The sequence below is a fragment of the Canis lupus genome, chromosome 15 (assembly GCF_048164855.1).
Source record: "Canis lupus baileyi chromosome 15, mCanLup2.hap1, whole genome shotgun sequence".
NCBI classification, from domain to species: Eukaryota; Metazoa; Chordata; class Mammalia; order Carnivora; family Canidae; genus Canis; species Canis lupus.
In genome coordinates, this window is record NC_132852.1 from 51,599,801 (window position 1) to 51,612,085 (window position 12,285).

The window sequence follows — 12,285 nt, forward strand, 5'->3', positions numbered from 1 at the left end:
AAGGAGAGTTCATCATATTGTATATAAAGGTTTTGCAAATTATGAGAAGATAAAGAAAAATTCTGAATCAGTCATATATTTTGGGAAATTGATCATGCCCACCAAAGAAGCTGCTTCTGGTTGTAGTCTCAAGAAAGAGAAAATTACCAAGTGTGTCTCACTCTGACCCAGAATGTCTGGCTGAAAGTCCATTAGATTCCCCTCCTTCCTCCTTCTCCACCCACCACCAGGTCTTTAATTCATCTTTTGGCAAATACAATTAACCTTCATCGGAATCCCTGGGTGGCGCAGTGGTTTGGCGCCTGCCTTTGGCCCAGGGCGTGATCCTGGAGACCCGGGATCGAATCCCACGTCGGGCTCCCGGTGCATGGAGCCTGCTTCTCCCTCTGCCTGTGTCTCTGCCTCTCTCTCTCTCTGTGTGACTATCATAAAGAAATAAAAATTTATAGAAAAAAAAAACACCTTCATTACATTAGGTTTTACATGCAAATCATGTTTGTTTATTTTCAAATTATCACTTGTTACTTATACACATTTGTATTATTTAGTTGTTATATTTTTCTGCAAAAATTATATAAGATCTTGGGCTGGGATTTAAGGCATAATAATTCTTCCCATTAAAATTAGTGAAAATTATTTTTTTGAAAATGGATTTTTAATTAGCACTGTATTTAGGAGAATGAATTAAAGATGTTAAACAAGAGGATAGTTGAATGTGGTGTTTCTCAAACTCTGTAGGTCCAAATCTCAACTGGGGTCTTATACTAAGGAGTCCCTGAGCCTGACCACAAACCAGAGGACAGTTTACTGCTCCATAAGAGTGCCCTTGAGCTAGAATAACCAAATATATATTGTGCAAAGTAGATATTTCAGCAGTGAAAGCAGAGCTATTAATACCTACATCAGGAAAACTGCAGTATAATGAGACTGTCCCAGGCAAATGAGGAATGTGTTTGAGTCCATCTCTTTTACCTAGAGTCAGTAATGTGCCTGTAGATGATTAACAACTAGCTCTCTAGGGGGAGAGAGGCCCATTTCAGTGTTTGCTTCTACCTGCTAGAAAAAGCCCATTGCGATGTTTGCTTCTATCTGATAGATTTCCATAGTAAAAATACTCCCACCAGGGCCAATTTTAAGCTACTAATAGTCTAACAACCAGCTTGCAAGATTCTTGAAAACTTGGCAATCAGTTTTTGCCAGCCAAGAACCAACATAACACAACAAACCAGCTCCAGTCCAACGGTCCTGGAGTGTAGATATTAATTATTTGCAGTTCAGAGTAGAATTCAGCTTTCCTTCCTCAATATCCTATATTCCTGTTTCTTCTCTGTGGATAGAATTCTTCCCAGCAGACTAGAAATTCTACTACTGGGATGCCTGGGTGGCTCAGCAGTTTAGCGCCTGCCTTTACACCCAGAACATAATCCGGGAGTTCCAGGGAGGAGTCCCACATCAGGCTCCCTGCATGGAGCCTGCTTCTCTCCCTGTGTCTCTGCCTCTTTCTCTCTGTGTCTCTCATGAATAAATAAATAAAATCTTTTTTAAAAAAAAGATTAAATAAAGTATGTTTGGAGGAATTAGGATTGGGATTCTTCTGAAGGTAGTAGAATTTTCTTTTAATATCTTATTTATTTATTCATGAGAGACACAGAGAGAGAGAGAGAGAGAGGCAGAGAGACATAGGCAGAGGGAGAAGCAGGCTCCATGCAGGGAGCCTGATGTGGGACTCAATCCCGGGACTCCAGGATCACACCCTTGGCGGAAGACAGATGCTCAACTGCTGAGCCACCCAGGTGTGCCATATCTAATCTACTCAAGAAATATTTCATGTGTTTTCAGTATGCTATGTATTGTGGTATACAAGAATACAGCCACCCAATATCACTAGTGTCATCAGAGTCCAGGATAGTCCATCATGAGTAAAACCATGTGCTATCAACAGGCCAATCAGTGTCAGACAGCACCAAGATCAGCACAGTTCCATGAAGAGATGACCAGGCTTACATATTATTTCAGCAATCTTCAGGGTCTTTTAATTTCCCGTAGGCAACTAAGTATAAATGGTGTAACTACAGATATGGCCCAAGAATATGCAGATGTAATTACACAGGATGGTTGGAATCTAGGAAGCAAACATTTCTCTGAATGAGGATCTAAAGGAAACATAATATTCAGATACACAGTTCTTTCTAGCATGAAGACAAATGTCATAGAACTACAAAGAGTACTTTAGCTCCTAGACCACAGCTCCATTCCAAAAGGTCTTTATTTTGCATTTGCACAACTAAAGCAAAGTTAGGTTTACCTGGAACTCAGGGATGGTTTGCCTCCAAATATATCAAGTCTCTCCTTTTAGGAGGCAGATGCTTGTTTATATATTTTAAGTGATGATTATTTTCAGTTTTCAGTGTCTACTCCTGCTAGATCCCAGTCTCAATATAGGTCACCTTCTTCTTTATCAAAATCAGCTTTTTCTCTCTCCTTAATGGTATCCCAAGATTTTGGGCTGTATTCTTGACACCAAGCTGCAAAGAGAAGTGAACACAATACTGTCCCCAGGAAGTTCACATTTCAGTTGGGGAGAGAGATACATAATGGTATATATACCATTAACTATAATAAAAATAAGAGAAAAATAGAGGTACAGACCAAAGACAGAATTAATCGTTAAACTAAGAACATAAGGATCATTAATTCATTTTCTACTAGCCATTAGCATCTACGTGCTGTCTGCTTTGACTATTTTCCAGCGTGCACACATACACTTTGAATTTTGCATCAGACCCATGTATTTCCTGTTAGAAAATACTTAATTTCATTTTTAAAAGTCACCATTAGATTTTTTTAAAGAACTTGACAAACTGATCACAAAATACACATGGATAGTGATGCGGTATTTCTTTGTTTTAAGTTTACATTATAGATTCTGACTAGAATATATATGATCATGCAAAAAAAAAAGAAGTACTTGTATTCCTATTCAAATTGCTTCTGAGAAGCAAATCTCTAAATACATTATGGAAGGTAATAAAGATATTTTGTTTCCTTATGAAAAAAATTATATAGACTAGTAAATATATAAGAATATTCTAAACAATTTGAAAAGAGAAATAAAAGGGAAAGTAGACTTACTCTTAGAGAGCAAGACATAGAGATATAGAAATCAAAAGAATGTCAGAAAGAGACAAATCAATTAATTAAACAGTATCTGAAACAGATCCATGCATATATGGAAATCTGGTAACAGCTACAGGTAGCATTTCAAATTAGGAAGAAATAGATGAACCATTTTTTTTTTTTAAGATGAACCATTTAATGAAAGTTGTTGGTATCACTGGTCATCCATATGGAAACAAGAAAAAATTTGGTTTTCCTTTCCTTCCTCCCCCTAAAAAACAAATGTTCACATCACAGAGCTGTTACTCTATTACGTGGTTGTTATCAAGAATGAAGTACATTTATGTGTAAAAATTTGAAATGATATTCAGACTGTAAAGTAAAAAAAAAGCAAGTTATAGAAACAATCTAGACAGCACAATCTTATTCAAATGTGTTTGTGTAAGGGAGGGGAGTGAGAAACCCAGTCCCCAATATTCATGTATATATGAATATGCATGAACCCCCCAATATTCATGTATATATGAAGACACACGAAACCCCCAATATACATGTATATGTGAATACACATGAACAGAAAAAGTATATACATGCAATAAACTGCTACCGTGGTGACCACGAGGAGGAGTGTTAGAGCCAGGTGGGAGTATATGTGGGAGTATATTAGTCTTCATTCCAAACCTCCATAATTGCTTAATTCAAAAAGAAATAATACTATGGAACAGTCACATGGAAAGGGTTGTAAAAATTATAAATCACTAAATAAGTACATAATTATTTAATAAATGAATCTGTTCAGCGAGCTTTCATGAAGTCTTCTTCCTGCTAGTAAGGGGCTGGCTCAGTGGTTTTCCAAATGTGGTCTGGGAACTCCTCAAGTTTTCTAATGGTATCTCAGGGGGTCCATGAGGTCAAAGTAATACTAATATATTTTTTCCTTTTCTGCTTTCATGAGTTTATAGTGGATTTTCTAGAGGAGGAGGAGGGTCATGAGGTTAATGAGATCGAAGAGGCCATGCATAGCAGCAAGATTTTTCACTGTGTAGTTTTCTATTTTTATTTTTACACCATACAGATGTGTTATCCATTAAAATATATAGCTTAGAAGATCATACTTATATAATCTCTGTATGGAAGGCATTTCTGAATATGCCACAATATCAAAAGCCAGAAAACCAAAAAATGATTAATTTGACTACATTAAAAAGTTAACAATTTTGCCTAACGGAATAAGAAATGTGCAAGATTAAAAGACCAATGACACATAGGAAAAACCTCTTAGCAAGATATGGTATAAGAAAAACAACAATCCCTTTCAAATCAATAAGAAAAAAGATGAGCACTCAAAGGAAAAAATAGGCAAAAGCCATGATTAGGTAATCACAAATGAAAAAGATACAAATGCCCCCCATATATCTGAAGATATGTTCTGTCTCAGGATTAATTAAAGAAATGAAAATAAAATCAATATTGAGTTACCTTTTTTTAGACATTCAGGTTAGCAAAGATTAATTAGAATAATGGCAAAGAGGTGGGGAAATTGGTATTCACATACAACATTGGTGGGATTGTAATATAAATTATCTCTGAAGGTTGTATGGCAATAAATATAAAAATATTAATTGTGCAACCTTTGTTCTAGGAATTTCACTTCTAGGAATTCAGTGTAAGTTCACAGAGATAAGTGAAATGCTGAAAACTAGTCATATGTCAGATTACAAATTTCTGCCCCCTTCTACCCGATTCAATTTTCCCTTATCCCTTTACTAATAGGATGTCTACTTCTGCCAAGTTTTAGGATGTATGACTACAACACTGAAGAAGACATTTCCCAGCTTACCTTGAAGCTAGGTGTGGCTCCGTGACAACATAATGTGAGTGGAAGCAAATGCCTAACTTTTGTGTTACTTGATGGAAATCGTCAGTTCCTCTCTCTTCTCAGTGAAAACATAGTGTTTGTGGGCCCGGTTGGGCCATGTTGACAAAGACAACAATTTAAGGGATGACAGAATAATAAGCTAGAAGGAAATGTTGCCTTGAATGATTGAGAAGCAGAGCTGTAGACGCACACTAGGGCATATTACATAAAAGAAAAATAAACTTGATATTGTTTGAGGGGCTGGAATTGTCATACCAGCTTAGCCCATAAGCTAATTAATACAGGTTTATATGTCAGTCAATATAGTTTTGTAATTATAAATTTTGTATAATGGAATCATAAGTAATCATTTGAAGTGATTTGATAAATCTACAGGTATCTACCTGTATTGTTGGGGTTTTTTAGGCTTCTTGACCCACTGTAATAAAATACTACCAACAGGAGGATTTAAATAACAGAAGCTTATTTCTCACAGTTCAAGAGGCTAGGAAGTCTAAGATCAAGGTTCTAGCCAATTCAGTTTCTGATAAGAGCTCTCTTCCTGTCTTGCAGATGGTCATCTTGCTAGGTCTTCACATGGTTTTTCCATGTTGCATGTGCTTGGGGAAGAGGAGGGGGAAAGAATGCACTCTGGTCTCTTCCTACTTTTATAAGGACACCAGTTTTATCAGACTAGGTCTCTACTCATACGACCTTATTTAATCTTTTTTAAAAAAATGTTTTATTTATTTATTCATGAGAGACGGAGAGAGAGAGAGGCAGAAAAATAGGCAGAGGGAGAAGCAGGCTCCTTGTGGGGAGCCTGATGTAGCACGCGATCTGGGGACTTCAGGATCACACCCTGAGCCAAAGGCAGATGCTCAACCACTGAGCCACCCAGGCATCCCTGACCTCATTTAATCTTAATTGACTCTTAAGGACCCTATCTCCAAAAACAGTCACATATGGGATTAGGGTTTCAACATGTGAATTTAAAGGACACAATTCAGTCCATAGCATTGATTTAAAAAAAATCCTAAAATCATGTTTCTTATGACTCTAGTTATGTCAAATTATGTATGTGTCATTGTGTATGTGTAGAATATGTTTACATGGATTCTGAAAATATGCTCCCCAGTAGCAATAAATTCTACATGTGGGGCTTGGGGAGGTTATGTCAGCCATCTTTCGGCTAAATTAAGAACACGTTATAGAACAGACAAGCAGGCATAGCTAAAAGTAATCCTTGATGTGTATCACCATCATAAAAGCAAACAAAAGCTATGTAACAAATGAAGATTTGTTTTATATAAATTTTAGGGAAAAAACCTCAAAAGAATGATACTTTTCAAAAGTCCAAATGTATACAATGAATTCTATCAAGTGAAATATTTCTTGGAAAGTAGAAATGGCTTCTGCTCTGGCTCTGTTTGATGTTGAGTTGTGCTAGGATAAATTTTTTATAAGTTATTTCTCAGAATAAATCACATCATAATTTTCAGAGTCCTTTCAAACCCCCACTTTGGTCCACGCACTCATTTCTCACCTATTTGCCCCTTCTCTGCAGAGTGTCATGAATCTCCTCATTCTTCCAGCTGCTAGCAACTCCACTTTTTGTTCTCTTGTTATCTGCAAGTGTTATTCCTTTTTCTCTTTATTCCATTTGTTTTCTTTCATTTGTTCTGTTATTATCTTCCTTGTTCTCACAGTCTTTTTTTTTTTTTTTATCTTGGTCATCTGATTGCTCTTGATCTATGAGATTTCCATTGCTTCTTTCTTCTTTTTCCCCTCTGCAGTTCCTAATCTCATAATAAACTCGAATAAAACTGCTTCCACAGAGCAGGACAAATATTAAAATGTGGGGCTTCTCTCTGCCCTTAGATATTTCCAGAATGGTCTGCACAGGTATTGCTCCCAGCATGTAAGCTGACTTGCTCCAGCTGTCTGTAAACATTTCTTTTCATAAAGCATAGTGAGTCAATACTCAGTTTACATCTCACCTCATTACTCTTGTCCTTCATACCAGGGAATAGATACACCCCTTCTCCTGTCAGACCCCAGCCCTTTCGAGACTCCTTTTCCTCCATACTTCATGTTGGAAAAACAATGTTTACCTAGAAGAAAAAAAATGACTATAGAGGGGAAGTAATGGGAAAGGGAAATCACTGCAATTATCTCTCCCTGGCCCTCCTCTTCAGCAGAAGCTTCTTGCTTCACAAGAAGCAAAAAACAAACAAGCCAACAAAACCATTGAGCAAAGAAAAAATTGAGGCCAAGGGTTGGACTGAAACAAAGGGTGGAACAAATAAAACAGGAGGAACCAAGCTCTAGATTTTTTTGCTTCCATGTGATTTGTGAGATATTAAAGAAACACAAAAGAGAGGAGATGGTTCTTAACCTTAAGGAATTACAATCCAGTTGGAGGAATGGCATGCCCTTTGTGTTGGCTGTCCCCAAGACCACCCTCAGTTTCAACAATTAGCTAGAAGGATAGGTAAGAATCAGAAAAAGTATCTATATCCCAGTTACAAATCATTAGGGCAAAAGGATATAGATTGAAATTAGTAAAGGAAAAAGTCACATAGGCAAACCCCAGGAGAAACCAGGAGTGAGCTTCCAGTGTCCTCTGCCAGTGGAGTCTCACCAACAGGCTTAATTCTCTAGCAACAATGTGTAACACCATGTGTAAAGTGTGGCCAGCAGGGGAAATTGACCTAAGCCTTGGTATCCAGGATTTTAACTGGAGGTCAGTCACACCGGCATGGGGTACCCAGGTAACTGACCGTAGCTACTCAGACTCCTGTCTTCCCAGGGGTCAAACTCATACCGTGGCCCAGAGCCTCGGGTATAAAAAAGCAGCGTGAGCCATAAGTCATATTGTTAGTATGAACTATGATCAAACTGATAAGAGTAAGGCCAAAGCCTCTGGCATACAGCAACCCTCTTATCAGGTAGGATAAAGGTTCAAAGAGCATCTCCCAAGAGCCCATCAAGGACCAGTTCTTTCTTTGGAATGTGCAGGATTTGAGCAACCCACAATCACTGAGTTAACCCTTTATTATAACCCCAAGTAGTATGTAGACTATAATTTTTTTTAAAATAACTTTTTATCTTCCCGATGGCAGAAAACAATCTATTCATATTCTTACTTACTTTAGGTTTGTTTTATTTCCATTTTGGTTTTGGTCATCATTTTGGATTTTAAATCCATCGATACAATATTCATCCTCTTTTCCATCCAGGGCCAATTTGAAGATCCAAGGGTTTAATAGAGCCATGGAATATGTGGGAGGGATACTGGGTCCTAGGACATTAGTTCATGAAGGCATACACAGAATGTGCCTTGCTTGGTTCTTGCCTGCTGGCACCTTTGTGGAAGCCACTGAGATAACGAGACAGTCTTTGGTCCCTGCACAAGGCATCCTCCTTATGTTAACAATCGGGTCACAAGTTATCCAAACCTCTCAGCTACTACTGAAGGTTTAGAAATCTTTTCCAAAAAAAGAAAAAAGAAAAAGAAATCTTTTCCTTATTCCTCCATAGCTATAGAAGATTGGGTAAAGGGGTTATCTCACACCTTCCTTGCCTAGACATGCATCATAATCTCAAAGAGTTCCACTCAAAAATTATTTTGTTAAACTTTCCTGGAAGATCTGGAATTTCCATCCATCAGTACCATGTAAGGGGTGGGCATGAGAAATCCTCACTAGCTTCAAATCCTCTAGTTCTCCTTGCAGAGTCCCTTCTCTTTCAACAGAGACAAATATTACCTCCTCTGTCAGAGGGATCGTTGAGGTGCCCTTAGCGCAGTTTAGATAATGACAAGCCATTCAATTAGGCTGGAGCTTAGAGTGGATATGGGTAAGCAGCATGAGCAGGCAGGAAGATCAGATAGGGCTGAAATCGTGCACAGCACGATTTGGATCAAGCACACACTTGGATCAAGTAGGGAGTCAGAGACTTTTTTTTTTTTTTTTTTACGATTTTACTTATTTATTCATGAGAGACAGAGAGAGAGAGAGAGAGAGAGAGAGAGAGGCAGAGACATAGGCAGAGGGAGAAGCAGGCTCCATGCAGGGAGCCTGATGGGGGATTCGATCCCGGGACTCCAGGATCACACACTGGGCCAGAGGCAGACGTTCAACCGCTGAGCCACCCAGGCTTCCCAGGAGTCAGAGACATTATAGAACAAGAGGGGGATATAGATGAGAGCTGTAATTAAGGAAGAATCATCTAAAATAGTGTAGATCTCTGAAATGATTTTGCAACACACTTGGGAGGACAATATCTAGATAAGAAAAATCACATTATAAAAACACCAAAAAACCCATAAATTCCTTTTCTGGAATTAAAGAGACCAGTAGCCATATACATTTGAACAAAATAAAACACATGATTGTTTTCACTACATGAGACAAGGAAGCCTAAGAATATGGAAGATAATTTTCTCTGAAACTGATTATCTATGATGATTTGAGAAACTAGTGGGTTGTTATCAAATTGCATGGAATCTCCAAAAACAAGCTTCCATAATTCACCCCTTATTTTTTCCCTCTCCACCATCATCATCAAAGGGAATAAAAGGCACTTGTCTTTCATCTGCTTGAATCCTGTATACCATCTCTGTAATAAATTATTAGCATATTAAAACATTAATTTATAATGCAGAATTTGCTTTCCTAGGATATGAAGATTTGCAAGGTGCAGCTATAAAAATATGGGATACAGAATGAGTACTGGGGAAAGAGTAAAGAACTTCCTCTGAGGTGGTTTAGGGTGACAATCGATAAGTCTGAATTTTGGGGGAAAAGCATTCCAAAACAAAGGGAACAGCATATGCAAAGCAGGGAGGCATTAAAATGGTGGTGCATGAAGGAGTAGAGGGAGCTTCAGCTTAAGAGGTATAGGATGAGAGAGGGATGAAATCATAGATGGATGGTAGGCGGGTTAAGAAATTTGAGACAGGCCTCTGTTTCTCTAAGGGTGGTTTTGGACCACCCAGATCACAATCACCAGAAGCTTCTAAAATTGAATATGGGGATGAGCCTAAGAACCAGCTTTTAAAGTAAGCTTGCTGGGTGATTCTTATGCAAACTAAGGTTTAAGAAACCACCACTATACCAAATAAATAGCTAGCCCTTAAATGCCATTAAGGAGAGCTTCACTCTCAGAGGCCTGTACTGATTGGATTTAGGATCTGTTTGGGAAAAGCTGGTAGGAAAGGAATAACTTGGAAAAAGTAAGGAAGGGCCAGGTTGCCTAGAGTTTGCCCTTCCTCGTTGCCATTTTTTCTTCCAGGATCATTTCCATTTTAACAAGGCTTTTTCTGACCCCCCACCCCCAATTCCACTTTCCTCAAAGGTCCAGCACTACTTCATTTGTTACTTAAAAATGCCACTTTCATAGAATTTTTTTTTACATGTGTGTACAAAAGTCTTGTTTCCCCCACCCCGTTTCTATACTTCAAGCTCCTTAAAAGTTTGGGTTTTGTTTTCATTTTTAAGTAGTCTCTACACTCAACATGGGGATTGAACTCACAATCCAGAGATCAAGAGTCACATGCTCCACCGACTGAGCCAGCCAGGCACCCCAAAGTCTGGCCATTTGTTTGAGTGAAAACTGTTGGGCTGGCGGGATCAAGGGCCTTTGGGAGGCACCAACAAAGTGGTGGTGGACCCTCAGTCTTGTCACCCTCGCCTCGGGATTTTCCTGCCACCAGCAGACCATCTGAGGACACATCCTTACTGGAAAACAGGACCTATGCAGGAAACAGGAGCCACACCTTATCCAAACCCCCATATAGGGCATAAGCAGTTATCGCCCCATACCATTCCACCAGTAACAGGCCCTAATACCTATCACCCCATTGGGACACAGCCTCTTACCCCTCCCCTTTAAAAGCTCGCCTGTGCCAGCCCCGGTGGCTCAGTAGTTTAGCGCTGCCTTCCGCAGGGCGTGATCCTGGAGACCCCAGGCATGATCCTGGAGACCCCGGGTATGATCCTGGAGACCCAGGGGGTGGGTCAGTGATCCTGGAGACCCCGGGCATGATCCTGAAGACCGGGGATGGAGTCCCATGTCGCGCTCCGTGCGTGGAGCCTGCTTCTGCCTGTGTCTCTGCGCCTCTCTCTCTCATGAATAAATAAATAAAATCTTAAAAAAAAAAAAAAAAAAGCTCGCAGGTACTCCCTTTGGGCGCGACTTCCCCGGCTGCGCTGCCTTGCCTGAGAGCGCATCCCATTAAAAGCTTGCCTCCACCTACCTTTGCTGGGCCTCTGTTTCATTTCACTACCAACCAGATCAAACCTGACCAAAAAACACGTGTGTACCTTCTACCTGGAAGCATGTGCACCTTGCGAGGGGGGGTAGGGGGTGGGATGAAGGTGGGGGCGGGGTGGGGGATGAAAAAAGTCATTGAAGGAATTACTTGGACATCCGTAAGGCCTGACAATTCACTTGTTTTTCTAACTGTTGTCCTATTTATGCAATAAAGAACACTTTCTGACAATCTTAACCTATTAGTGTCTCGGAGACAGAACTATCTCTCCTCATTTAAAAAGCAAATCGCCGACTTAGAAATCGATTTCACCTTTTTTTTTCACTGGGGGTGGTGGTGGAATTCTTTAAACACTTCCAAGGCGCAAGAGAACATCCGTCCTTCCGCATCAGGTCCCATCACTCACGGGAGCGAGGCGCGAACTCAGGCGGCAAGCCCACGCTGCCCCCACGACGTCCCATCCACACGTTTCTCCACCTATAAAATTCCTCGCTTGCTCGCTCTTCACAGTCTCCATCCACTTGGTCATCCTTTGACCATCCCGCCGTATTCACCCCACCTGCGGGGACCCGGATCCTCAGCAGGAAACCGAGACTTCTGCAAGCAAGTTACTTAATTAGCCGCGCTGCGCGCCCGGCGGCGGAGCTCCGCCCCCCGTGGGCGGGGCTAACGCAGGCGGACCCAATTAGTCCGTCCGTCATTAACAAACGATCCCTTGATCTTCCTAGAGGAGCGCCACGCACAGCAAGGCCCAATCAGAGGCCGCGGCTGGGGCGGGGGCGGGGCTGGGCAAGCGCCTTCCCACCTCCCAGCCTCTCGCCGCGGCCGGCGGAGCCTCGCGGGCTTGGGCAGGCCCCGCCCCCTGGCCAGGCGCGGCGGCGATTGGGCGGCGCGCTCCTCGCCGGGGCCTCAGTTGCCGGGAGCGGGAGGGCGGGGCCTGAGGCTGAGGTGGGCCGGCGCTGGCGGGGTAGGGCGGGGGGGCCCGGAGAGAAAGGCGGGGAGGCGAGGGCGGGCTGGGCGCCTTCGACGAGCG

At 41.0% G+C, this 12,285-nt stretch overlaps 1 long non-coding RNA gene across 1 annotated transcript; it reads right to left on the minus strand.

Annotated features, from left to right (window-relative positions):
* Positions 1–395: 395 nt before the first annotated feature.
* Positions 396–12,020, minus strand: LOC140605194 (uncharacterized). The gene is made up of 3 exons (XR_012007913.1): positions 11,565–12,020; positions 6,522–7,089; positions 396–2,525 (listed from the first exon to the last, which is right to left on the minus strand). It is a non-coding gene; the product is annotated as an uncharacterized lncRNA (long non-coding RNA).
* Between the last annotated feature and the right edge of the window lie 265 nt (positions 12,021–12,285).